A 13,937-nucleotide genomic window follows, 5' to 3' on the forward strand; every position below is an offset into this window, starting at 1 on the left:
CATATCTCCTTATGTGGCTCGGTGTCAAATTTTGTTTGACAATCGCTCCTGTGAAGGGCCTTGGGATGTTTTACCATGTTAAAGGTGCTGTATAAATGGGAGTTGTTGCTGATCATATATAACAAGACTCCATATCGCAATTTTAGTCAGATTCCCTTCACTTTAAACCCTTCTCATTGACGGTATCTCCACGGATCTCTCTTTAATTTTTGCAGAATACAAGAAAGCTCGGCAGGAGATTAAGAAGAAATCGTTCTGATACGCTGAAACTGCAAAGAAAGTAAAGAAAGGTTTGTGATTTTTAATCTATAATCGAAATCCACATCAACACATCTTTCGAAAGCATTGCCCGTACACAGAGTACAAATCACCCGTGACTAAAATCAGCATCTTATCAGGGTATCAAATGACCGACCGACTAAATGTAAACAAGTTAAGAAAAGTGCCAGTGAGTAACCAGGAAACCGAATACATTTCTCAATAACCAGGAAGTATCACAAAACTGAACAATTAAATTTCTCCAATAATCTCTTCACACAGTTTCCAGCTGCTGTTAACCATCGCGCTCGGCTTAGTCTACAAGCTTGTAAAAACACCTCGGGTAAAGCAAATAATTAGGCAATTCTAGAGAAACAATTAAACATGATGGTAAATTTAATCAAGATTTTGCTCCTCATAAGGCCTTCGATAAAGTCCCCCACAGGAGACTGGTCAAGAAGGTACGAGCCCATGGAATCCAGGGTGCCTTGGCACTTTGGATACAAAACTGGCTTAGTGGCAGAAGGCAGAGGGTGATGGTCGAAGGTTGTTTTTGTGACTGGAAGCCTGTGGCCAGTGGGGTACCACAGGGATCGGTGCTGGGTCCCTTGCTGTTTGTGGTCTACATTAATGACTTGGATATGAATGTAAAAGGTATGATCAGTAAGTTCGCTGATGATACAAAAATTGGTAGGGTGGTAAATAGCGAGGAGGATAGCCTCAGTCTGCAGGACGATATAGATGGGTTGGTCAGATGGGCGGAACAGTGGCAAATGGAATTTAACCCGGAAAAGTGCGAGGTGATGCACTTTGGAGGGGACTAACAAGGCAAGGGAATACACAATGAATGGGAGGACCCGAGGCAAGACAGAGGGTCAGAGGGATCTTGGTGTGCAAGTTCACAGATCCCTGAAGGCGGCGGAACAGGTAGATAAGGTGGTAAAGAAGGCATATGGGATACTTGCCTTTATTAGCCGAGGCATAGAATATAAGAGCAAGGAGGTTATGATGGAGCTGTATAAAACACTGGTTAGGCCACAGCTGGAGTACTGTGTGCAGTTCTGGTCGCCACACTACAGGAAGGATGTGATCGCTTTGGAGAGGGTGCAGAGGAGATTCACCAGGATGTTACCAGGGCTGGAGCGCTTCAGCTATGAAGAGAGACTGGGAAGATTGGGTTTGTTTTCCTTGGAGCAGAGGAGGCTGAGGGGGGACATGATTGAGGTGTACAAAATTATGAGGGGCACAGATAGGATGGATACTAAGGAGCATTTTCCCTTCGTTGAGGGTTCTATAACAAGGGGACATAGATTCAAGGTAAAAGGCGGGAGGTTTTAGAGGGGATTTGAGAAAGAACTTTTTCACCCAGAGGGTGGTTGGAGTCTGGAACTCACTGCCTGAAAGGGTTGTGGAGGCAGGAACCCTCGACAACATTCAAGAAGCATTTGGATGAGCACTTGAAATGCCATAGCATACAAGGCTACGGACCAAATGCTGGAATATGGGATTAGAGTAGACAGGGCTGATGGCCGGCTGCGGACACGATGGGCCGAAGGGCCTCTATCCGTGCTGTATGACTCTATGACTCTATAAACTTGGCCTTTCTCCGCATTTTATACATAGAATTTACAACACAGAAACCTGAGGTGGGTAAGGGGGGGGAGGTGGAGGAACATCAGGAGTCGGCCATTCGGCCCCTCGAGCCTGCTCCGCCATTCAATCAGATCATGGCTGATCTTCGACCTCAACTCCACTTTCCCGCCTGATCCCCATATCCCTCGATTCCCCTAGAGTCCAAAAATCTATCAATCTCAGCCTGGAATATATTCAACAACTGAGCATCCACAGCCCTCTGGGGTAAAGAATTCTAGAGATTCACAACCCTCTGAGTGAAGAAATTCCTCCTCGTCTCAGTCTTGAATGTCCAACCTCTTATCCTGAGACTATGCCCCCTAGTTCTAGACTCTCCAGCCAGGGGAAACAGCCTCTCAGCTTCTACCCTGTCAAGCCCCCTCAGAATCTTATATGTTTCAATGAGATCACCTCTCATTCTTCTGAACTCCAGAGAGTATAGGCCCATTCTACTCAACCTCTCCTCATAGGACAACCCTGTCATCCCAGGAATCAATCTAGTGAACCTTCGTTGCATCCTCTCCAAGGCAAGTATATCCTTCCTTAGGTAAGGAGACCAAAACAGTATACAGTACTCCAGGTGAGGTCTCACTAAGGCCCTGTACAATTGTAGTAAGATTTCCTTACTCTTGTATTCCAACTCCCTTGCAATAAAGGCTAACATACCATTTGCCTTCCTAATTGCTTGCTGTACCTACATGTTAACTTTGTGTTTCATGTACGAGGACACCCAAATCCCTCTGAACACCAACATTTAATAGTTTCCCACCATTTAAAAAATATTCTGTTTTTCTATTTTTCCTACCAAAGTGAATAAACTCACATTTCCCCACATTATACTCTATCTGCCACCTTCTTGCCCACTCACTTAACCTGTCTCTATCCCTTTGCAGATTCTTTGTGTCCTCCTCACAGCTTACTTTCCCACCTGGCTTTGTATCATCAGCAAACTTGGATACATTACACTCGGTCCCTTCATCTAAGTCATTAATATAGATTGTAAATAGCTGAGGCCCAAGCACTGATCCTTGCGGCACCCCACTAGTTACAGCCTGTCAACCTGAGAATGACCCGTTTATCCCCACTCTCCTGTTTTCTGTCTGTTAACCAATCCTCTATCCATGATAATATATTGCCCCCAACCCCATGAGCCCTTACCTTGTGTAACAACCTTTTATGTGGCACCTTATCAAATGCCTTTTGAAAATCCAAATATACTGCATCCACTGGATCCCCTTTATCTACCCTGCTAGTTACATCCTCAAAAAACTCTTAATAAATTTGTCAAACATGATTTCCCTTTCATAAAACCATGTTTGACTGCCTAATCATATTATGATTTTCTAAGTGCCCTGTTACCACTTCCTTAATAATGGATTCCAGAATTTCCCCGACGACTGATGTCAGGCTAACTGGCCTGAAGTTCCCTCTCTCTCTCCTCCTTTCTTGAATAGTGATGTTACATTTACTACCTTCCAATCCATGGGGACCGTTCTAGAATCTAGGGAATTCTGGAAGATCAAAACCAATGCATCCACTATCTCTGCAGCCACCACTTTTAAAACCTCGGATGTAGGCCATCAGGTCCAGGGGATTTGTTGGCTTTTAATCCCATTAGTTTCTCCAGTACTTTTTCTCTACTGATATTAATCACTTTAAGTTCCTCACTCTCATTAGACCCTTGATTCCCCACTATTTCTGGTATGCTTTTAGTGTCTTCGACTGTGAAGACAGATACAAAATATTTGTTTAAACGTCTCTGCCATTTCCTTATTTCTCATTATAATTTCTCCTGTCTCCGCCTCCAAGTGACCCATGTTTACTTTCACTAATCTCTTCCTTTTTACATACTTGTAGAAGCTCTTACAATCTGTTTTTATATTTCTTGTTAGTTTACTCTCATTCTATTTTCTCTATTTTTATCAATTTTTTGGTCATCCTTTGCTGGTTTCTAAAACTCCCAATTCTCAGGTTTACTACTCTTCTTGGCAACATTATAAGCCTCTTTTTTCAATCTAATACTCTGCTTATCTTCTTTAGTTAGTCACGGTTGGATCATTTTTCCCGTGGAGTTTTTATTTCTCAATGGAATGTATATTCTTTGAGAATTATGAATTAATTCTTTAAATGTTCACCATTGTTTATCTACCGTCAAACCCTTTAATCTAATTTCCCAATCTACCTTAGCCAACTCGCCCCTCATACCTATGTAATTGGCTTTATTTAAGTTTAAGACTCTAGTTTCGGATTTTAGGGTGGGCAGGGGGAGATTCTGCTGCAGCCAAAACTACAACTCCAGTGTGGGAAGTAAGGGGGAAAATCTATCTTTTTGTAATTGTGTAAATGAGAATTGGGAGATTTTGGGGAGGGAGGGGGGAAGAATATTGTAAGTCCACCATGGGAGGCAAAACAAGCAAAAAAACATGTAAATAATGGGAGTAAGAGGATTAATGGGGGAAGGGCACAGTTACCTGCCTCTAATTGGAGATAAACAGCATCAGTAATCGAGCTAAGATCCCCCTCTCTCAGTGTCCGTAATCGAGCTAAGGTCCCCCTCCCTCAGTATCAGTAATCGAGCTAAGGTCCCCTATCGCACAGTATCAGTAATCGAGCTAAGATCCCTATCTCTCAGTATCAGTAATCGAGCTAAGATCCCCCTCCCTCAGTATCAGTAATCGAGCTAAGGTCCCCTATCTCACAGTATCAGTAATCGAGCTAAGATCCCTATCTCTCAGTATCAGTAATCGAGCTAAGGTCCCCCTCTCTCAGTGTCCGTAATCGAGCTAAGGTCCCCCTCCCTCAGTATCAGTAATCGAGCTAAGATCCCCCTCCCTCAGTATCAGTAATCGAGCTAAGATCCGCTATCTCTCAGTATCAGTAATCGAGCTAAGGTCCCCCTCCCTCAGTATCAGTAATCGAGCTAAGATCCCCTATCTCACAGTATCAGTAATCGAGCTAAGGTCCCCCTCCCTCAGTATCAGTAATCGAGCTAAGATCCCCCTCCCTCAGTATCAGTAATCGAGCTAAGGTCCCCCTCTCTCAGTATCAGTAATCGAGCTAAGGTCCCCCTTCCTCAGTATCAGTAATCGAGCTAAGATCCCCCTCTCTCAGTATCAGTAATCGAGCTAAGATCCCCTATCTCTCAGTATCAGTAATCGAGCTAAGGTCCCCCTCCCTCAGTATCAGTAATCGAGCTAAGATCCCCTATCTCTCAGTATCAGTAATCGAGCTAAGGTCCCCCTCCCTCAGTATCAGTAATCGAGCTAAGGTCCCCCTCCCTCAGTATCAGTAATCGAGCTAAGGTCCCTATCACACAGTATCAGTAAAGAATGTGATATTTGTAACCTTGTCTTCCTTATGTAATATATTGCAGTGACAAGCAAACCACGATCTCAGGCTCAACACCTCAGTAAATGTTTACTTTTTTCCCTAAATATATTCACGATTACAAATCAGATTCCAGAGGAAGAGCCCGGTGGTTATTCTGTGTCTATTCCTTACATTCATTGTTCGCACACAAACCTCACAGGTCACAGGTCACAGGCTCACTCCCTGGTCTGTGTGGAGTTAGCTGATGTCAGTTGGGGCAGCGAATGGGGCGTTAGAAACGGCCGAGGGTCCCTGGCCTTGGGGGAGGGGGGAGATTGGGCTGAGGGTCCCTGGCCTTGGGGGAGGGGGGAGATTGAGCCGAGGGTCCCTGGCCTTGGGGGAGGGGGGAGATTGAGCCGAGGGTCCCTGGCCTTGGGGGAGGGGAGAGATTGAGCCGAGGGTCCCTGGCCTTGGGGGAGGGGAGAGATTGAGCCGAGGGTCCCTGGCCTGGGGGAGGGGGGAGATTGAGCCGAGGGTCCCTGGCCTTGGGGGAGATTGAGCCGAGGGTCCCTGGCCTTGGGGGAGGGGGGAGATTGAGCCGAGGGTCCCTGGCCTTGGGGGAGGGGGGGAGATTGAGCCGAGGGTCCCTGGCCTTGGGGGAGGGGGGAGATTGAGCCGAGGGTCCCTGGCCTTGGGGAAGGGGGGAGATTGGGCAGGCGGTCCCTGGCCTTGGGGGAGAGGGGAGATTGAGCCGAGGGTCCCTGGCCTTGGGGAAGGGGGGAGATTGAGCCGAGGGTCCCTGGCCTTGGAGGAGGGGGGAGATTGGGCAGAGGGTCCCTGGCCTTGGGGGATGGGGGAGATTGGGCAGAGGGTCCCTGACCTTGGGGGAGGGGGGAGATTGAGCCGAGGGTCCCTGGCCTTGGGGGAGGAGGGGAGATTGGGCAGAGAGTCCCTGGCCTTGGGGGAGGGGGGAGATTGAGCCGAGGGTCCCTGGCCTTGGGGGAGGGGGGAAATTGGGCCGAGGGTCCCTGGCCTTGGGGGAGAGGGGAGATTCAGCAGAGGGTCCCTGATCTGGTGGGGGAAGGAAAGATTCAGTCTCAGGGTCTCTGGTCTGAGGTGGGGATGGGAGATTGGGCTGAGGGGCCCTCCCCCAGGGACCCTGCTGGAAATGGTAAGAGACATGAACATTTTCAGAAGCAATTGAAAGTTCCAAGATAAAACGGCAAGTTGAATGCACCCCATGGTTGAATGGCCCGCCAATACTCACTGACTGGGCTTATACAGGAAGAACGGGCGCTATGGGTGAGGTATTGGAGCTCAATCAGAACCTGTGAAAAATGCACAATCGCTCTTTCCAAAGAAGACGGAACGAAAGAAAGAATCTGTACTTTTAAATACAAAATTCAGTGATGGGAATCCAGTGGGACACCGTTTTGTGGCCTTCACTCAGATAGGAAGTTGCTCAAATTCAATATGGACGATTCCTCAAAGGGTTAATGGTGTGGACACTGAGCAGCAGAGTCAATAACTGTGGTTCTGAGAATCGATACTGCAGCAGTTGATGGGCAGCATTGGTTTTATAAAAGGAGCAAAATTAATTGAACTGTTTTAATGGAGACTGTGAAAAGTGCAGTGTGTGATGAATACAGGAGAATTCCCCGGACAGTGAAATTAATCCTTGGTGATGAGCTGGGAGGATCTTCTGTGGGACTGATTTCTGCTACTCACGCTGGGAGGCTCTGAGCTGTTTGCTGGACTGTGTGGTTTCGCTTCTGATTCAGTAACAAATCTAACAAAAACCAAGAAAAATTGGTCCTGGTTCCTGCCAACTTTAGAAAGACAGAAAGACGTGCATTTATATAGCGCCTTTCACAATCTCAGAATATCCCAAAGTGCTTTACAGCCAGTGAAGTATTTTTGAAGTGTGGTCACTGTTGCAATGTAGGAAATGCGGTAGCCAATCTGCGCACAGCAAGATCCCACAAACAGCAATGTGATAATGACCAGGCTGACAAGTCCCCTGGACCTGATGGTTTGCATCCGAGGGTCTTAAAGGAAGTGGCTACAGAGATAGTGGATGCATTGGTTGTAATCTTCCAGAATTCACTAGATTCTGGAAAGGTCCCAGCGGATTGGAAAACCGCAAACGTAACAGCCCTATTCAAGAAGGGAGTGAGACAGAAAGCAGGTAACTATAGACCAGTTAGCCTAACATCTGCCATTGGGAAAATGCTAGAATCCATTATTAAGGAAGTAGTAGCAGGACATTTGGAGACTCATAATACAATCAAGGAGAGTCAACATGGTTTTATGAAGGGGAAATCGTGTCTGACAAATTTATTAGAGTTCTTTGAGGAAGTAACGGGCAGGGTGGATAAAGGGGAACCAATGGATGCAGTATATTTGGATTTCCAAAAGGCATTCGATAAGGTGCCACATAAAAGATTACTGCACAAGATAAGAGCTCATGGTGTTGGGGGTAATATACTGGCATGGATAGAGGATTGGCTAACTAACAGAAAACAAAGAGTCGGGATAAAAGGGTCATTTTCAAAATGGCAATCTGTAATTAGTGGGGTGCCGCAGGGCTCAGTGCTGGGACCTCAACTATTTACAATATATATCAATGACTTGGATGAAGGAACAGAGTGTCTTGTGGCCAAATTTGCTGATGATACAAAGATAGGTGGAAAAGCAAGTTGTGATGAGGACACAAAGTGTCTGCAAAGGGATATTGACAGGTTAAGTGAATGGGCAAAAATTTGGCAGATGGAATATAATGTGGGAAAATGTGAAGTCATCCACTTTGGGAGGAAAAATAAAAAAGCAAAATATTATTTGAATGGAGAAATACTACAAAATGCTGCGGTACAGAGGGATCTGGGTGTCCTCGTACATGAAATACAAAAAGTCAACATACAGGTGCAGCAGGTAATCCGGAAGGCAAATGGAATATTGGCCTTTATTTCTAGGGGGATGGAGCAGGGAAGTCATGCTACAACTGTACAGGGTGCTGGTGAGACCACACCTGGAGTACTGCGTACAGTTCTGGTGCCCTTATTTAAGGAAGGACATACTTGCATTGGAGGCAGTTCAGAGAAGGTTCACTAGGTTGATTCTGGGTATAGAAGGGTTGTCTTATGAGGAAAGATTGAACAGGTTGGGTCTATACTCATTGGAGTTTAGAAGAATGAGAGGAGATCTTATTGAAACATACAAGATTCTGAGGGGACTCCATCGGACAGATGCTGAGAGGATGTTACCCCTCATGGGGGAATCTAAAACTAGGGGGCATAGTCTCAGAATAAGGGGTCGCCCGTTTAAGACGGAAATGAGGAGGAATTTCTTCTCCATTCTTGGGAATTCTTTACCCCAAAAAGCTGTGGAGGCTGAGTCATTGAATACATTCAAGGCTGAGTTAGACAAATTTTTGATCAGCGAGGGAGTCAAAGGATATAGGGAAAGGGCAGGAAAGTGGAGTTGAGGTAAAAATCAGATCAGCCATGATCTCATTAAATGGTGGAGCAGGCTCGAGGGGCCGAATGGCCTGCCCCTGCTCCTATCTCTTATGGTCTTATGTGAGAATGAGGTGACTGAGGGAGGGAGAATGAGGTTTGGTGGAAAACCAGGCCAGACATTTATTATTATCGAGTGGAAAGCACATGTAGTTTATAAATGAGAGACTGTACATGTTGGGAATTACCTCACTGCCTCTCCAGCACCTTCAATGTGGTTAAGTCGACACCTTTCATTTTTGAGCCACTGCTTAACTATTCAAAAAATAGGTTTTAAAAATGATTTAACATGTTCTCTTATTTTTCTAAGCTTCTTTTCTCACTCATTTTCTTTAAGTGAAAGTACAGTCAGGCTTATCTTGGCTTCAGACTGTCTTCTGTCAGTGAACAGTGAATCATTTCAACATATTTTTGCAGCTAAAATGAGTCTTCGTCAGTGGAAAGGATGAACTGTGTGTGACTGGTTAACCACTGGAATTGGAAAATTCTCCTCCGAGGTGATTAGAATCAAATATCCCACCCCTCTCCCCCCCTCCCTCTCCACCCACCCGACTTCAGTCTCCCTCTTTTCCTTCCAGACTTGAGAACATTAACTCATTTTAACTCCAGGCTTGTGGTCTGGGTTTGGATTCCAGCCCAGTTAGTGGCGATGAAAGTTTCTTTTCTTTGTCGAGAGCTATGGGATGGGACTAGACTTTTGTATTTACTTTCGCCACTCGCCCCCTCTCTCCCCCTCCCCCCCTCCCACCCCCCACCTGTTTTCTCCCCTCCATTTGTGGAGGTGCTGACCCACACTGGGACCCAGTGATATGGCGTAGACCCAATTGTGAGCCTCTGCAGTGAGAGTTGGCAGGAAATTCTCTGGAGGGGGGTGAGGGAGAGGGGTCTGAAGGGGAGGACAGGAGAGAGGGTGAGGGGGGTGTGGGGAAGAGGGGGTGTCGGGGGAGAGGGTGTGGGAGGGTGGGAGAGGAATGTGTGAGGGTATCTGAGCGGGAGAGGGGGGTGAGAGTGTGGGAGAGGGGGTGTCGGGGGAGAGGGAGAGGGCGTGGGAAGGCTGGGGGGGGAGGGCAGGAGAGGGGAGTGAGTGTAACTGAGGGGGTGAGGGTATCTGAGTGGGAGAGGGGGTGTTGGGGAGTGGGAGGGGGGAGAGGGGGTTTTGGGGAGAGGGGAGAGGGGGTGTTGGGGATTATGATTATCACAACTGAGCCCGGCCCCTATCTGTGTGTGTGGCATTTGCACATGTTCAGTTCAAAGATCCCACGGCGTCCTATTGGAAGAAGAGCAGGGGGGAGTTCTCCCCGGTGTCCTGAGGCCAATATTTATCCCTCAACCAACATCACTAAAATCAGATTATCTGGTCATTATCACATTGCTGTTTGTGGGATCTTGCTGTGCACAAATTGGCTGCCGCATTTCCTACATTACAACAGTGACCACACTTCAAAAGTACTTCACTGGCTGTAAAGTGCTTGGGACGTCCTGAGGTGGTGAGAGGAGCTGTAGAAATGCAAGTTCCTTCCCTCCTGCTGCCGTCAGCCACTAGGAGCAGTTCCCTTGTCGATGAGTTCAATCCCACTCTGGATCATTGAAGCCCAATCACAGCTTCAACTGAAATCGATTAATATTATAGACCGTCCATCGGATCTGGGGCCTGTCGATCTGGAACCTGTTGTATCATAGAATGTTCCGGGTCAGGAGGAGGCCACTCGGCCCATCGTGCCTTTTCCGTCTCTTTGAAAGAGCTATCCAATTAGTCCCATTCCCCTGCTCTTGCAAATTTTTCCCTTTAACTAATTATCCAGTTCCCTTTTGTAAATTACTATTGAATCTGCTCCCTTTCAGTCAGCACAACTCGCTGCGTGAAAAAATGTTTCCTCATGTTCTTTTGCCAATCACCTTGAATCTGTGTCCACTGGTTACCGACCCTTCTGCTACAGTTTCTCTCTATCTACTCTGTCCAGACCCTTCATGATTTTGAATACCTCGATCAAATCTCCTCGCAGCCGTCTCTGCTGTAAGGAGAACAACCCCAGCTTCTCCAGTCGATCCATGTGACTGAAATCCCTCATCCCTGGAACCATTCTGGTTCAGTGCTCCATGGGTGATGCTACTTTCCAGTAGACGGAGGCCGTTGGGGAGCTGGGACTGATGTCAGTAAAGTGTCAGCTTATTTCAGTTTGTACTCATGATTGAGGCAGAAGGTTATGGATTCAAGCCTCACTCCAGGACTTGGAACCGTAGATATTTACATTGCAGAAGGGGAATGCTCCCATCACAACTAATGCCACCAAAACAGATTAACTGGTCATTCTTCTCATTGCTCATTGTGGGATCTTGCTGAGCACAAAATGGCTGTTATATAAACCTACAATAAATTACCTTGAAGTGACTGTACTTCAGAGTGATTTATTTATTGTGTATGTGAAGTGCTGTTTCTGAGACACAATAAGGAGTTGGATAAATACAAGCTCATTCCTTCAGTAATGGAGTTGGGATCACTCTGTGAGGCACGAGAATCGAACAGCTCGCCCTCACTTTCCTCAAACTGGAATGTCAGAGTTTTTCACATTTGAAATCGGGTCAGTTGAGCTTTCCAGTACGATGTAGCTCGATCCAACACATCAACCTCTCACCTTGTGTGAAAAATCTGTGAACAGCCTTTGTTATGTAGCTGTCGGTCGTCGATGTGGTGATTAATGGTGTAAGATGATCTCACATCAGGGAGACACTCTCCAACTGGGAAAACTGTTAAATGTCCGACCCCTTATCCTGAGACTATGTCCTCTAGTTCTAGACTCTCCAGCCAGGGGAAACAATCTCTCAGCATCTACCCTGTCAAGCCCCCTCAGAATCTTATATGTTTCAGTGAGATCACCTCTCATTCTTCTAAACTCGAGAGTTTAGGCCCATTCTACTCAATCTCTCCTCATAGGACAACCCTCTCATCCCAGGAATCAATCTAGTGAACCTTCGTTGCACCCCCTCTAAGGCAAGTATATCCTTCCTTAGGTAAGGAGACCAAAACAGTATACAGTACTCCAGGTGTGGTCTCACCAAGGCCCTGTACAATTGTAGCAAGACTTCCTTACTCTTGTACTCCAACCCCCTTGCAATAAAGGCCAACATACCATTTGCCTTCCTAATTGCCTTCTGTACCTGCATGTTAACTTTCTGTGCTTCGTGTACGAGGACACCTAAGTCTCTCTAAATACCAACATTTAATAGTTTCTCACCACTTAAATAATATTCTGTTTTTCTATTCTTCCTACCAAAGTGAATAACCTCACATTTCCCCACATTATACTCCATCTGCCACCTTCTTGCCCCACCCTTAACCTGTCTCTATCCCTTTGCAGCCTCTTTGTGTCCTCCTCACAGCTTACTTTCCCACCTGGCTTTGTATCGTCAGCAAACCTGGATACATTACACTCGGTCCCTTCATCTAAGTCATTAATGTAGATTGTAAATAGCTGAGGCCCAAGCACCGATCCCTGTGGCACCCCACTAGTTACAGCCTGACAACCTGAAAATGACCCGTTTATCCCTACTCTCTGTTTTCTGTCCATTAACCAATCCTCTATCCATGCTAATATATTACCCCCAACCCCATGAGCCCTTATCTTGTGTAACAACCTTTTATGTGGCACCTTATCGAATGCCTTTTGAAAATCCAAATATACTACATCCACTGGTTCCCCTTTATCGACCCTGCTAGTTACATCCTCAAAAAACTCTAATAAATTTGTCAAACACGATTTCACTTTCATAAAACCATGTTGACTCTGCCTAATCATATTATGATTTTCTAAGTGCCCTGTTACCACTTCCTTAATAATGGATTCCAGCATTTTCCCGACGACTGATGTCAGGCTAACCGGCCTGTAGTTCCCTGTTTTCTCTCTCCCTCCCTTCTTGAATAACGGGGTTACATTTCCTACCTTCGAATCTGCTGGGACCGTTCTAGAATCTAGAGAATTTTGGAAGATCACAACCAATGCATCCACTATCTCTGCAGCCATCACTTTTAGAACCCTAGGATGTAGGCCATCAGGTCCAGGGGATTTATCGGCTTTTAGTCCCATTAGTTTGTCCAGTACATTTTCTCTACTGAGATTAATTATTTTAAGTTCCTCACTCTCTTTTACCCCTTGGTTCCCCACTATTTCTGGTATGTTTTTTGAGTCTTCTACTGTGAAGACAGATACAAAATATTTGTTTAACGCATCTGCCATTTCCTCATTATATTGTGTAGTGTGGTTCTGTGTGGGGCGGTGAGCTCTGTATTGTGTATTGTGTAGTGTGGGATGGTGAGCTCTGTATTGTGTGGTGTGGGGTGGTGAGCTCTGTATTGTGTATTGTGTAGTGTGGGATGGTGAGCTCTGTATTGTGTGGTGTGGGGTGGTGAGCTCTGTATTGTGTGGTGTGGGGTGGTGAGCTCTGTATTGTGTGGTGTGGGGTGGTGAGCTCTGTATTGTGTGGTGTGGGGTGGTGAGCTCTGTATTGTGTAGTGTGGGGTGGTGAGCTCTGTATTGTGTGGTGTGGGGTGGTGAGCTCTGTATTGTGTAGTGTGGGGTGGTGAGCTCTGTATTGTGTAGTGTGGGGTGGTGAGCTCTGTATTGTGTAGTGTGGGGTGGTGAGCTCTGTATTGTGTGGGGTGGTGAGCTCTGTATTGTGTGGTGTGGGGTGGTGAGCTCTGTATTGTGTAGTGTGGGGTGGTGAGCTCTGTATTGTGTGGTGTGGGGTGGTGAGCTCTGTATTGTGTGGGGTGGGGTGGTGAGCTCTGTATTGTGTAGTGTGGGGTGGTGAGCTCTGTATTGTGTGGGGTGGGGTGGTGAGCTCTGTATTGTGTAGTGTGGGACGGTGAGCTCTGTATTGTGTAGTGTGGGGTGGTGAGCTCTGTATTGTGTGGTGTGGGGTGGTGAGCTCTGTATTGTGTAGTGTGGGGCAGTGAGCTCTGTATTGTGTAGTGTGGGGCGGTGAGCTCTGTATTGTGTAGTGTGGGGCGGTGAGCTCTGTATTGTGTAGTGTGGGGCGGTGAGCTCTGTATTGTGTAGTGTGGAGCGGTGAGCTCTGTATTGTGTAGTGTGGGGTGGTGAGCTCTGTATTGTGTAGTGTGGGGCGGTGAGCTCTGTATTGTGTAGTGTGGGGTGGTGAGCTCTGTATTGTGTGGGGTGGGGTGGTGAGCTCTGTATTGTGTAGTGTGGGGTGGTGAGCTCTGTATTG

At 46.6% G+C, this 13,937-nt stretch overlaps 1 protein-coding gene across 3 annotated transcripts in view; it reads left to right on the forward strand.

Moving 5' to 3' along the window:
* Positions 1-212: 212 nt before the first annotated feature.
* Positions 213-13,937, forward strand: part of mtss1 (MTSS I-BAR domain containing 1) — a 78,239-nt gene continuing 64,514 nt past the window's right edge. For all 3 annotated transcript variants that reach the window (XM_068000141.1, XM_068000143.1, XM_068000142.1), the window contains exon 1: positions 213-290. The gene's annotated coding sequence lies outside the window, so the exon portion shown is untranslated. The remainder of the gene's footprint in view (positions 291-13,937) is intronic.

The sequence above is a fragment of the Heptranchias perlo genome, chromosome 19, assembly GCF_035084215.1.
Source record: "Heptranchias perlo isolate sHepPer1 chromosome 19, sHepPer1.hap1, whole genome shotgun sequence".
NCBI classification, from domain to species: domain Eukaryota; kingdom Metazoa; phylum Chordata; class Chondrichthyes; order Hexanchiformes; family Hexanchidae; genus Heptranchias; species Heptranchias perlo.